General features: G+C 43.3%; 1 long non-coding RNA gene across 1 annotated transcript; it reads left to right on the top strand.

Moving 5' to 3' along the window:
• The first annotated feature begins 219 nt into the window (after nt 1–219).
• On the top strand, nt 220–13,730 carry LOC126266929 (uncharacterized). Its single transcript, XR_007548949.1, has 2 exons — nt 220–298; nt 13,227–13,730. It is a non-coding gene; the product is annotated as an uncharacterized LOC126266929 (long non-coding RNA).
• The last annotated feature ends 507 nt before the right edge of the window (nt 13,731–14,237 follow it).

Below are 14,237 nucleotides of genomic sequence, written 5' to 3'. Positions count from 1 at the left end.
GTACACACATACGTGGTTCTCCTTGTGTTAAATTTTTATGTTTCTCTTTTCCGCAGGGTCACGTTGTAGTAAAGTGTGAGAGAGAACTCTATGTGGGCGTTTTATTTTGATCTAAGGTTGCTAATTGCACGCTGGGCAGGGGACGCCGCTCCCCGCACGGGTTGCTGCGTAACAGCGGTCACAAACCGGCACCCGCCTCGGATGGAAGGCCGACGGCAGCTCCAGTATATAAGCTGGTCGCGGGGCCGGTGCGGCGATTCACATTTCAGCCGGTTCCGCCACCATGTTCCGCCTTCTGGTGAGTCAGAGTATGTGTATATGTGTGTCCGTGTGCGTGAGTCGCCTGTCCTACTGGCACGGTGACCACCTCTGCATATTACTGTGAGTGTTCTCTGTTAAGGGGGCCGACTTGGAGCAGGAGAGGCACCACAGGACATTTTAATTTCCACTGTGTATACTTTTACAAATAAATTCATAAAACTTTGTCAGCACGACCACGAAGGATTCAGAATTCACACTCTTGGCAGTGGAACTTCGAAAAAATAATAACGAAATAATTTTTTTACATGTGAAATTTCATCATTTTTTTCTTATTAATGGCAGCGTTTGTTGCTACAGGTACACTTTTCTTCATAAGTAAGACAGATCGTTCGATGAACTTTGCACAGCATACAATCCATACTTAAAGGTGTATGAAACTCTAGATTTTCCAAATCTATTAAAACTGTGGTAAAAATTGAGATAAATAACTATAAAATTTGTGTTTTTTCTAGTCATGGAGTTTAAAATACAACAGCTCATTAGTTTTTTCATAAATTAAATAAATTCTTGAGTTTCATACACCTGTAAGTATGTTATGTATACTGTGCAAATTTCATTGAAGAATCTCTCTAACTTATGAAGAAAAGTGTACCTATAGCAAGAAATGCAGCCATTAGTAAGTGAAAAACTGATGAAATTTCGCACGATAAGAAATTTATTTTGCTATATTTTCGAACTTCCACTTCAATGAGTGTGAATCCTGAATCCTTTCTGGTGATGCTGACAAAGTTTTACGCATTTATTTGTAAAAGTATAGACACTGGAAATCAAAATGTATTGAGATGCCTCTCCTGTTCCAAGTCGGCCCGTTTGACGTCCTACCCCCCTTAAGACTGGTCATACGTCGGTTGTTTTTATTTTTATTAATCATTCTCTACTTAGAACGAGCTAGTCGAGTAGCGATCCATGTTAGTCAGTGACTATCCAGCCAAATATCGCCGAGTTGGTAGTTGGGCAGTGGGAGTCCCAGTTGGGAATACACTGAAGCGACGTCTTAGGATACCTCCTAATATTGTGCCGGACCTACTTTTGCCTAGAGTTGTGCAGCAACTCAACTTGACGTGGGCTCAACAGGTCGTTGGAAATCCCCTGCAGAAATGTTGTGCCATACTGCCTCCGTATCCGTCCATAATTGCGGAAGTTGTGGACGAACTGACCTCTCGATTATGTCCAATAAATATTCGATGGCACTCAAATGGCTGCAAAGGGTTTCCAAGTTAGTGAATGACCGGTTCAGTTGGACCAGAGAATCCAGTCCATTTCATGTAAATACAACCCGTACCATTATGGAACCACCATCATCTTGAAACTTCCTGGAAGATTAAAACTGTGTGCCGGACCTAGACTCGAACTCGGGACCTTTGCCTTTCGCGGGCAGCATAGTTTTAATCTGCCAGGAAGTTTCATATCATCGCCCACTCCGCTGCAGAGTGAAAATCTCATTCTGGAAGCATCCCCCAGGCTGTGGCTAAGCCATGTCTCCTTAATATCCTTTCTTTCAGGAGTGCTAGTTCTGCAATGTTCGCAGGAGAGCTTCTGTAAAGTTTGGAAGGTAGGAGACGAGGTACTGGCAGAAGTAAAGCTGTGAGGAGGGGCGTGAGTCGTGCTTGGGTACCTCAGTTGGCAGAGCACTAGCCTGCGAAAGGCAAAGGTCCCGAGTTCGAGTCTCGGTCCGGCACACTGTTTTAATCTACCAGGAAGTTTCATATCAGCGCAGACTCCGCTGCAGAGTGAAAATCTCATTCTGACGCCATCATCTTGTATATGCCTTGTTGACAACTTGGGGCCCAACCGATATGGTCACGAGCCAAGGCGACGCGCTGCAAGCTATGCCGTGCTGTTAGCAAAGATACTCGCGTCGGTCGTCCCCTGCCACAGCTCGTTAATGCCATATTTCGCCGTACTATCCTCACGGATTCGTTCGTCGTACCTCCCACACTGATTTCTGCAGTTATTCACGCAATGTTGCTTGACTGTTAGCACTGACAACTATGCGCAAACGCCGCTGCTCTCGGCCGTTAAGTGAAGACCGTCGGCCACTACGTCGTTCGTGGTGAAGGGTAATGTCTGAAATTTGGTTTCCTCGGCACACTCTTGACATTTTCGATCTGGGAATGTTGAATTCCCCTAACAATTTCCTAAATCGAATGTCCCATTTCTATAGATCCAACTACCAACCCACATTCAAAGTTTGTTGTTTCCTGTCGTGCGGCTTTAATCACATCAGAAATATTTTCACATGAATCACCTGAGTACAAATGACAGCAACGCCCATCCACTGCCCTTTCATACCTTGTGTACACGATATCACCGCCATCTGTATAGGTACACATCGCAGTCACATGACTTCTGTCATATCATTGTATACAAGGGGTGAAAGTTTCGGAAAATGCCTTAAAACCAAGGAAATCGTCCCGTAAAGCTTAGTCAGAACTGGAAGAAGAGAACTATTTATTATGTAATTCTTGGACAATAAGTCCTACACCAGTACTAAAAAACCTAGATTATGTTAAAGTATAATTTTTAAAGGTGCGCATACAAAGTAAACACGCTCGACAAATGCAGTGTGACTCTGTGTTGTCGTCTAATATATGAGGGCACTAAGAATCCCAGATGAACAACACTCCACAGACAAAATTACTGGTTTTTTACGGATTTTTATGTCTATTTTGCTTCAACAGACCCGTAATATCAGGTAGCTCATGCACATCGTTTTTCATTTCTAAGCCCATTCAACTTTAAATGTCTATTTTACTGAAAACATATTATCTGATCGAAAGTATCCGAACACTTTTCTACTTGGAATCTACGTCTCAATTATTTGTTGGATGTATTCCAGTCTGCGTTCCCCTACAGCTTATAACCTCTACACTCCCCCTAGTACGATGCAAGTTATTCACTGATGTATTTACAGAAGTCCTATTATCCTATCACTTCTTCTTGTCGGCATTTTCCATATATTTCTTTTCGCAGGTCTGAGGTGTCTTGTCAAGGTCAGTCAGGGTCCCTCCCGTAGGAGGCACGAGTCCTCCCTCGGGCATGGGTGTGTGTTGTCTTTAGCGTAAGTTAGTTTTAGTTAGACGTAGTGCGTAAGCTTAGGGACCGATGACCTCAGCAGTTCGGTCCCATAAGACCTTACCACAAATTTCCAATTTTCCTTTTGTAACCATTTCTCATTCCTCACATCATCAGTACATCTAATTCGTCTGTACCACCTCATTTCAAATGCTTGTATTGTCTTCTGTTCTGGTTTTCCCACACGCCATTGATTACCATCATATAACGCTGCGCTCCTAACAAACATTCTTAAAAATTTCTCCCTCAAATTAAGGCCTATGTTTGATACCAGAAGACTTATCTTGACCAGGAATGCCTTCTTTCCACTAGTAGTCAGTTTTTTATGTCCATATTGCAACGTCCATCATGGTCTATTTTGCTACCTAGATAGTAGAGTTCCTTGACCTCGTCTACTTCGTGTTCCCCAATTTTGATGTTCTCATTTCCGCTACTTCCCATGGCTGCCGTTCTTATTCGGTTCACACTCAATCCACATTCTGTACTCATTACTCTGTTCATTCCATTCAACAGATCCTGTAATTTTTTACTTTCACTAAGGATACCAGCGTTATCATTTATATCCTTTCGCCTTGAATTTTAACCCCGCTTTAGAACCTTCCGTTTATTTCCGTTATTGCTTCTTCGATGTTTAGACTGAACAGAAGGGCCAAAAGACTACACGCCTGTCTTGCACCCTTTTCAACCAGAACACTTCGTTCTTTGTCTTCCTCTCTTATTGTTCCCTGTTGGTTTTTGTACATATTGTATATTATCGGTATTTCCCTATAGCTATATTTGTCAGAATTTCGAACATCTAACACCATTTTACACTGTGTACCGTATTTTATATTTCGATGTCTGGAGAACGTTAACTGTCCTCATGTATAGTGCCAACAGTGAAGGAGGGAGGAGACGGCGTTACGATATGGGGGTATTTATCGTGGTTTGGTGTGGTCTCCTTATTGCGCTTAGGAAAACGCTAAATGCCGAAGGATGTAAACACACATTACAGCATTGCCATGAGCATGACTTTTTATATTGCTTCAGTCTTGCTTCCAGAGACCACACCAAACCACGATAAATACCCCCATATCGTAACGCTGTCTCCTCCCTCCATCACTGTTTGCACTATACATGAGGACAGTTAACGTTCTCCAGACATCGAACTATAAAATACGGTACACAATGTAAAATGGCGTTAGAAGTTCGAAATTCTGACAAATATAGGTTTAGTGTTGAAGGGTTGGCAGAAATGTGCACAGCAGGAGAGTTCAAAAAATGCAGTGGAAGAGCAGTACAGTGACACTGTGCTGAGCGTTCTTGCTCGGACGGCAATCACATCACAATAGTGCTGCACGCTTAAGGATCGCTGAAGTCTTGTATGTTTGATGTGGTACGTTTCGGTGACCGCATTTTTCCCTGTAGGGAAGTTATTTATACAATTACAGTGGAACTGGGTTAAAGCCGAATATATCATTATTACGTTGTTATTCTGGGACAGACCACAGGCCTCTGGTACCAAAATATTCCGAAAATACTCCTGAACAACCTCCGAAATTTCCTCAGCGGTATTCCGTTTAACCCTATACATGAAGTCAAATAGTGAATGATCGAGGGTTCTTTAGTATCAGCAATTGCTATATGCCGATGTTTACCTCTCTGCTGTAAGCTCCGTCCGTGGAATACATCTTCTGGGGAATTTACTTATTGTTCCACAATCCTCTTCAGCTGTTGTCGTTAACGTTCTCAGAATACTTTCGTGTTGCTGCAAGCCTGATAAAGGGTGGACAGTATAAGAAGAAAATCTTACGGGCTGTTTCAGTGTAATAATGAGATTTCTGAAGCGGAATCAAGGAATGGGCATATAATATAGCCTTCTTCGTGTTAGTGTGCACCATAACAGTTCACTTTTAGAAACTGCAAATTTAGGGTCTCGCTGGAAATGCTTCCGTTTATTGTAACCCCTGCTATTGGACAGAAGCCTATTTAATTAACCCTCTACAGGAAGGGCAAAAGGAAGTCCTAATTAACGACGCTGTAGCACATGTTACCAAACGTGTAGAATGCATTAGGCGTTGTTGGATTATTTATTTTTATCTGCTGCAGATGTAGAGAACAGAAATTGAACTGATCGTTACAACGTAATAGGATAAACATATAAATAGAACATTTTCAAACTGTGTGAATACTTCTTAAGTAGCTGCTTTAGCATAATATAGCTAGCAGAAAATATTAATTTTTATGACCTAATAACAAAGTATGTAAGTCAAAATCGTTTTTACTTTATGTGGTGGAACGCATAATAATATTTGAGCGAAAGACGACCCATTCATTAAACGTTGTCAGCCAAGGTCCATTTGAGCATACTAGTATTGAGATTCACTGCACAGTGTACGATGAATAAAAAACTACGGCGCTGTAGGGATGCCATTTGGGCCCTTCATGCAGGTAACTCACAACTTTTCTAGAGCTCAGCAACATCAATAAGTGGCATAACACCACTATTTCTGAGTGATTTCTGTTAGAGGAATGACTGCTGGCAGATGTAGCTCTCCGTACGTCCGCTGTTTATTCATGATTATCTGTAGAATGGAACACTAGCTCGCCCCATATCCAGATCCTTGTCTCAAACTTGCCTTCTGAGCATAGCGGCACACGACCGCCACTAGCGTTCTCTCTTCATCAACATACATTTTTATGATACACGCGGGCAGACTGCTAACACAGTCATTGTTCTCAGTCTGTCCCATATTCTCCTTGCCAAATTTGTGTGTGTCATTAACAAAACTTCTAAAAAGCGTATTACGACAGATATTAATAATTATCGACCCATTTCACTATTAACGTTCTTCTCAAAATTTTTCGAAAGGTTATCCATTTGAAAATAATTAAAATCTGCAAATTTGACATCACACGACTCGAATTCCGGATATCGGGAGTGTTCCCTCCGTTTTGCCTATCGTGATTTAAAAATCTTTAAATGGAAAAACTTCTCCAATATGGTTTATTATCTAACTAAAGCATTCAGAATTTCGAAAAATATAAAATTTTATTACACATTTACAATAATGCTTCTTTGTGACGATGGACTTACATAACTAATTACAGAACCTAACATGTATTTATCTTCATAATGAACAAACAGGTTATATTCTTCCCTCACTACAAAGAAAATTGTAATTCACTACGCATTAACATAGTCACTCATTAACAACCAAAATGTCCAATCACATTGCGAAGTTTTCTGAACTATTCGTGTTAGCTTTTTGAAGTGCGTATGCGTGATAGTGTATCTGCAGTCTAAATAACGCAATACAGAAACTTCACTGTGACGTCACACGCAAGGCTGGAGTTACATTCGCAGAAGCGTGATACGTTTGCGATCATTTGAATTTTACACCGTAATTTGCAGAATATGTCCATTCTTTTAAGATCCAACAGATGTCTTCCTACTGTGATAACATACAATATGTGATCTAATGTATCCGGACACTTGGCTTAAAATGACTTACAAGTTCATGGCGCCCTCCATCAGTAATTCTGGAATTCAACATGGTGTCGGCACACCCTTAGCCTCGATGAAAGCTTCCACTCTCGCAAGCATACGTTCAGTCAGATGATGGCAGGCTTCTTGGGGAATGGCAGCCCATTCTTCACGAAGTGCTGCGCTGAGGAGGAGTATCGATGTCGGTCGGTGAGGCCTGGCGTTCCAAAATTTCCCAAAGGTGTTCTACAGTATTCATGTCAGGACCCTGTGCAGGCCAGTCCTTTACAGGGATGTTATTGCCGTGTAACCATTCCACCACAGGCAGTGCACTATGTACAGGTGCTCGATCGCGTTGAAAGATGCCATTGCCATCCCCGAATTGCTCTTCAAGAGTGGGAAACAGGAAGGTGCTTAAAACATCAATGTAAGCCTGTGCTGTGATAGTGCCACGCAAAACAAAAAGGGGTGCAAGCCTCCTCCATGAAAAAGATGACCACACCATAACACCACCACCGCCTCCGAATTCTACTGTTGGCACTACACACGCTGGCAGGTGAGGTTCACCGGGCATTCGCCATACCCACACCCTGCACATCGGTTCACCACATTCGTCAATCCACACAAAATTTTTCCACTGTTCAGTAGTCCAATGTTTACGCTCCTTACACCAAGCGAGGCATCGGTTAGCATTTGCAGGCGCGATGTGTGGCTTATGAGCAGCCGCTCGACCATAAAATCCAAGTTTTCTCACCTCTAGCCTAACTGTCACAGTAGTTGCAATGGATTCTGATGCAGTTTGGAATTCCTGTGTGATGGTCTGGGTAAATGTCTGCCTACAACACATTTCAGACATATAACACAAGTGACATCCAATCACCTGACCGCATTCGAAGTCCTTGAGCCGGCCTTGGGGCCGAGCGGTTCTAGGAGCTTCAGTCCGGAACTGCGCTGCTGCTACTGTTGCAGATTCGAATACGGCCTCGGGCATGGATGTGTGTGATGTCCTTAGGTTAGTTAGGTTTAAGTAGTTCTACGTCTAAGGGACTGATGACCTCCGCTGTCAAGTCCCATAGTGCTTATAGCCATTTGAACCATTGGAAGTCCATGATTTCCTCGGAGTGTCCCATTCTGCTCTCTCACGATGTCTAATGGTCACTGATATGGACTAATAAGGAGTTGCAGGTGAAGTTATTCTTTGAAGTGTTTATTGGCTAATAAAATACACTATTTTAAAGAAATTCGGTCATTAATTTTTCATGTGATAACAGAGTTATGTTAGGTGGTGCATCGCAGTTGGGATAATGAATTTCAGAAGTCGTAGGATAATATGCAAAACTTGACAGGCAGATTGTCACCGTTATTTGGCCACACTTTTCTTCCATTTTGTATTTCTTAAATTTAATTTGACTGTTTAACTTCACGACACTGATAGAAGTAAACGAAATAATTTGTGGCGAGTCTCACTCTCATAAAAGCACTTCCTCTGAAAATAAAATTTCTCAGTTCGAGACTCATAATAACAATATTTTAATGTTAAATAGATATAGTATCAATACATTAATATTACTTATCAGAGGGTATAGATGGTCAGATATAGTGACAAACAAAGATGTTAAAACTGCTGAGTAATATAGCTTCCTTAGGAATGAAGGGTATACATATATTAACACGCTTGGATCAACCTAACATTGCAATGTAGACGATAGTGTAATGAAAAAAAAATGCAAGGAGAGAGCAACGACGAGAATTATTATTAGTAAATACGCCATAGAGAGATGAAGTGGCTAGCTCAGCATCGAGAGAAAAGAAAGAACACATCATTAATTAAAATGATTTCGATGAAAAAAGAGAGACGAAATCAGGTTTGGTAATTTAGCGGTTAGCAACTGAAATGGTGTTACGCTTGTATTATGTTGGTGATGTCATTGAGTGACAAGGAACTTATGTCAATCAGTGAAGCAGCTAAGAAAAACGTAAAAACGTTACATAAAGAGCCTCGGAAATAAACATGTACGTTATTTTATGCCGTTTGCCACCTTTGGTCCTCCAGACTATTTTCCTAGCATCTGTGCATCTGTGCAGTTAAGCCGAGCGGGATTAGCCGAACGGTCAGGGGCGCTGCATTCATGGACTGTGTGGCTGGTCCCGGCGGAGGTTCGAGTCATCCCTTGGGCTTGGGTGTGTGTGTTTGTCCTTAGGATAATTTGGGTTAAGTAATATGTAAGCTTAGGGACTGATGACCTTATCAGTTAAGTCCCATAAGATTTCACACATTTTGTGCAGATATGGTCCGAGTGGTACTGCACATTATTCCTGTCAATAACTTGGACTGTTAAGATGTTAAGCCGATTGTTCAATATTTCTCGAACTTAACTGCTCTTGCTACCTCCGGAATTGTGTGGATGGTTGTGATTTTTTTGACTCCTTGAATCTTCATAACAAAGGTGTTGGTAAAACTATGAGGCTGGTGCATAAGTCATAACGTTTTTGTTTTTTGTTTGTAATTTTTCTGATTGCAGTTCACGGTCCCTATTTGAGTTTATATATTATCATTTGGAATTAGTCATTTGAGATCTGCACTTTGTAAAATGGATTGTCAAGTGGAGAAATCGCAACATTTCCGACATATTGTTCTGTTTTAGTTCAGTAGAAGGATGACAGCAGCGGAGGCAAGCAAAAACATTTTCGCCGTGTATTGGAATAATGCGACAGGACAGAGGACGGCAAGAAAATGGTTTTCTCGTTTTAAGTAGAATCGTTTTTCACATTCAGAATGATTTTTGTTGTTTGAAGTAGATAGTTTAAACGAAATAATCCAAAATTATTCACCTCAGTGTACTCAAGAACTGGGTCATTACACCATCGTCCAACATTTTCATGCAATGCATGCAATCGGGTGTATGGGTGCCGCATGCCACAAGCCAAAGTCACGTCAGCAGGTGACCATGTTTACATATCTGCTTGCGCGCCACCAACTGGCTGGTGAACAACGCCTACCATTCCTACCCTCTATCGTTACTGGTGACGAGAAATGGTATTTTTATACTAATACAAGGAAAAGGAACGAATGGTTGAGATCAAATAAAGGAGTAGTTCCCCGTACAAAGACCTGCCCGCATCCAAAAAACATAATGTTATGCAGTTGGTGGAGCAGTGACCGTGTGGTGTACTACAATCTGAGTTGCCCAAGGGGTATCTCAGTGCAGACATTTATTGTCGACAACTAAGGCGTCATGCAGACGCAATCAGAGAACAGCGACAAGGAAGATTGCGTGAAGTGATGCTACTCCACGATAAGGGCCGCCCACATTCTGCTAGACTGACAAAAAACGCTATACAAGAGTTTGGTTGGGAAGTCATTCCGCAAAAACTTTATTCACCTGATCCTGCGCCCTCAGATTTTCATTTGTACCACTGTCTGTCGAACAAACTTCAAGGAACTTCCTTCCCAGGCGAAAATTCGCTACGAAGATGGCTCGGCGATGATTTCTTCAGTCGCGGAGTCGGAAAGTTACTGCAGCGTTGGCAGACTACTTTACACTGAAGAGCAAAAGAAACTGGTGTACCTGCCTAATATCGTGTAGGGCCCCCGCGAGCACGCAGAAGTGCCGCAACACGAAGTGACATGGGCTCGACTAATGTCTGAAGCAGTGCTGGAGGGATTTACACCTTCATTCCTGCTTGGCGATTCATAGATCCGTAAGAGGGGGTGGAGATCTGTTCTGAACAGCACATTGCAAGGCATCCCAGATATGCTCAATAATGTTCGTGTGTAGGGAGTTTGGTAGCCAGCGGAAGTAAAATCGGAAGAGTATTCCTGGAACCACTCTGTAGCAATTCTGGATGTGTGGGGTGTCGCATTGTCCTGCTGGAATTGTCCAAGTCTGTCAGAATGGACAATGGACATGAATGGATGCAGGTGATCAAACAGGATACTTACGTACGTGTCACCTGTCAGAGTCGTATCTAGACGTATCAGTGGCCCCATATCACTCTAACTGCACACGCCCCGTTTCAGAGCCTCCACCAGCTTGAACAGTCCCCTACTGACATGCAGGGTCCATGGATTCATGAGGTTGTCTCCATACTCGTGAACGTCCATCCGCTCGCTGCAATTTCAAACGAAATTCGTCCAACCAGATAACATGTTTCCCGCCATCAACAGTCCAATGTCGGTGTTGACGGGCCCAGGCGAGGCGTGAGGCTTAGAGCCGTGCACACATCAAGGGCACACGAGTGTACCTTCGGCCCCGAAGGCCCGTATCGATGATGTTTCTGTGAATGATTCGCACGGTGACACTTGTTGACAGTCCAGCATTGAAATCTGCATCAGCGTAAGGCTTGCACTACTGTCACGTTTAACGATTCTCTTTAGTCGTCGTTGGTTCCGATCATGCAGGACCTTTCTCCAGCCATAGCGATATTGGAGATTTGATCTTTTACCGGATTCCTGATATTCACGGTACGCTGGTGAAATAGTCGCACTGGAAAACCCCCACTTGATCGGCTACCTCGGATGCGTTGTGTCCTATCGCTCGTGCACCGACTGTAACACCACTCTCAAACTCACTTAAATCTTGATATCCTGCCATTGTAGCAGCAGTAATTTATCTAACAACTGTGACAGAAACGTTGTCTCATCCAGGTGTTGCCAACCGCAGCGCCGTATTCTGGCTGATTACATATCTCTGTATATGAATACCCATTCCTATATCAGTTTCTTTGGCGCTTCAGTGTAAATAGTGAAGAACGTATATTACTGATGACTTATGTCTCTGTTATACGTAGTTTTTGTGTTTCTTAAACTTATGGGAACGCTACGAACTTATGCACGAACCTAATATTTTCTTTTTTGGGTGGTGAGTATCTGGTTAAAAAATTAAGTACACTAGTGGCCATTAAAATTGCTACACCAAGAAGAAATGCAGATGGTAAACAGGTATTCATTGGAGAGATATATTACACTGGAACTGACATGTGATTACATTTTCAGGCAATTTGGGTGCATAGATCCTGAGAAATCAGTACCCAGAACAACCATCTCTGGCCGTACTAATGGCCTTGACACGCCTGTGCATTGAGTCAAACAGAGCTTGGATGGCGTGTACAGGTACAGCCGCCCACGCAGCCTCAACACGATACCACAGTTGATCAAGAGTAGTGACTGGCGTATTGTGACGAGCCAGCTGCTCGACCACCATTGACCAGACGTTTTCAGTTGGTGAGCGATCTGGAGCATGTGCTGGCCAGGGCAGCAGTCGAACATCATCTGTATACAGAAAGGCCCGTACAGGACCCTCAACATGCGGTCGTGCATTAGCCTGCTGAAATGTAAGGTTTCACTGGGATCGAATGAAGGCTAGAGCCACTGGTCGTAACACATCTGAAATGTAACGTCCACTATTCAAAGTGCCGTCAATGCGAACAAGAGGTGACCGAGACGTGTAACCAATGGCACCCCATACCATCACGCCGGGTGATAAACCAGTATGGCGATGACGAATACACGCTTCCAATGTGCGTTCACCGCGATGTCGCCAAACACGGATGCGACCATCACGATGCTGTAAACAGAATCTGGATTCATCCGGAAAAATGACGTTTTGCCATTCGTGCACCCAGGTTCGTCGTTGAGTACACCATCGCTGGCGCTCCTGTCTGATGCAGAGTCAAGGGTAACCGCAGCCATGGTCTCCGAGCTGATAGTCCATGCTGCTGCAAACGTCGTCGAACTGTTCGTGCAGATGGTTGTTGTCTGTTGACTCAGGGATCGAGACGTGGCTGCACGATCCATCACAGCCATGCGGATAAGATGCCTGTCATCTCGACTGCTAGTGATACGAGGCCGTTGGGATCCAGCACGGCGTTCCGTATTACCCTCCTGAACTCACCGATTCCATATTCTGCTAACAGTCACTGGATCTCGACCAACGCGAGCAGCAATGTCGTGATACTATAATCCGCAATCGCGATAGGCTACGATCGAACCTTTATCAAACACGGAAACGTGATGGTACGCATTTCTCCTCCTTACACGAGGCATCGCAACAACGTTTCACCAGACAACGCCGGTCAACCGCTGTTTGTGTATGAGAAATCGGTTGGAAAGTTTCCGCATGACAGCACTTTGAAGGGGTGTCGCCACCGGTGCCAACCTTGTGTGAATGCCCTGAATAGCTAATCATTTGCATATCACAGCATCTTCTTCCTGGCGGATAAATTTCGCGTATGTAGCACGTTATCTTCGCGGTGTAGCAGTTTTAATCGCCAGTAGTGTAATATAAATTTTGAGACAATGTAACTTGCAATATAATCACGAAATGTGGTGAGACTGAGCGTTGCCTACGCCGTCATGTTGCAGCTGTTGTTCCTGGCGCTGGTGCTGTCGGCGGTGTTGAGCGTCGAGGCTGCCGGCTATGGATACAGGCGCGGCGGCTACTACGGCCGCGGCTATGGCGGCTACGGCGGCTACAGGCGTGGCGGCGGTTACTACAGACACGGCTAGCCGCACCTCCACAACACCTGCTGCACCGACACCTCCCTGGAGGACGGCTGCGCCACCAACAACGTAGTTACAGAAACAATCTCCTAGCTGCACGTATATCAGTGTCCACAAGCTACTTCCATTTCATTCCTTGTAGATGACTGAACAAGAAATGATTTGCTAAGTGCAACCAAAGGTTACAGATCAGCTTATCTGTCAATTACGTTTGGTCAATACTCACCCATTATGACAGTCAACTGTCGAAGAAATATATAAATGTTTTACATCTAGTATGTAGCAGATATGTAGCTCCAATGTAACAGTTAATTTATAAAAATAAAACAGATTCAAAGATGGTTTAATAAAAATCTTTGCATCTCATACAGTGCCTCTCCTTTCTGAATTATACCTGTGTCAGAGGGATATCTTCTCACATATAACTGACGTAAATATTCAGATTATATAACATTCATTCCACAGTCGAACAAGTAAGCTACGAGGGCGAGTCAAATGAAAACCTTAAATATTTTTTGAGTATTAGTTATTGTGGAAAAGTAGTACAAAGTTGTATCACGTTTCAACATAATCTCCCCCATGCTCATTGCAAGTCCTCCAGCGCTTACAAAGTCCATAAATTCCTTTAAAAAAAATTCTTTTGGTAGTCTGCGCAACTACTCATGAACCATGTGGCGTACCTCTTCATCAGAACGGCACTTATTTCCTCTTTGAGTGGTCCAAATACATGGAAATCAGTTGGGGCAAGGTCTGGTGAGTATGGTGGATGAGGAAGACACTCAAAATGCAAGTCTGTTGTACGGGTAGTGTGGGGCCTTGCATTGTCATCTTGCGAAAGGACGCTTGCTGACAGCAATCCACGTCTCTTTGATT

Source organism: Schistocerca gregaria, chromosome 4, assembly GCF_023897955.1.
Source record: "Schistocerca gregaria isolate iqSchGreg1 chromosome 4, iqSchGreg1.2, whole genome shotgun sequence".
In the NCBI taxonomy this organism is placed as follows: domain Eukaryota; kingdom Metazoa; phylum Arthropoda; class Insecta; order Orthoptera; family Acrididae; genus Schistocerca; species Schistocerca gregaria.
This window is presented reverse-complemented; position numbering and strand designations above follow the sequence as displayed.